Here is a 536-nt window from a genome sequence, read left to right as displayed (position 1 = left end):
TGTTAAAACATTATCGAGTATATCACCAAAGAATCGGTTGAATAAATGATTCAGTGATTCACTCATTTACACAGTCAAATGCTTTGTTTCTGAATGAATCAGCCATTTGAAAAAATCGGTTGAACCTCAATGACTCACTCATTAACAGTCACTTGCTGCCATGAACTGTCAAATCTATGCAAAAAATGAAAAACCGCGTATTTACGTATTTGAATGCATTGCACAAAGCAGGCTACTGGAAATAAACTTACAATGAAAAGTACACATTAAGGGGCATAAGACACATTTTAATCTTAATATATATTAATGTTAAAACTGCCTCTCCAGCGCGATCACATTAATTATTTCAAATATCAGTATTCAAAGTTTTATGTTAAAAACAAAACATTAGGTCTATTTATGCATCTGTAACTACAGGTTAAATGCATCTATGTCCCCTCTGAGCTACATTGAACTGTGTAAATCAGAGGTGCCCAAACTCGGTCCTGGAGGGCCGGTGTCCTGCAGAGTTTAGCTCCAACTTGCCTTAACACACC

This window comes from Sinocyclocheilus anshuiensis, unplaced genomic scaffold (genome assembly GCF_001515605.1).
Source record: "Sinocyclocheilus anshuiensis isolate Anshui unplaced genomic scaffold, SAMN03320099.WGS_v1.1 scaffold726, whole genome shotgun sequence".
NCBI lineage: Eukaryota > Metazoa > Chordata > Actinopteri > Cypriniformes > Cyprinidae > Sinocyclocheilus > Sinocyclocheilus anshuiensis.
The sequence above is the reverse complement of the archived record's forward strand: the minus strand, read 5'-3'. Positions refer to the sequence as shown.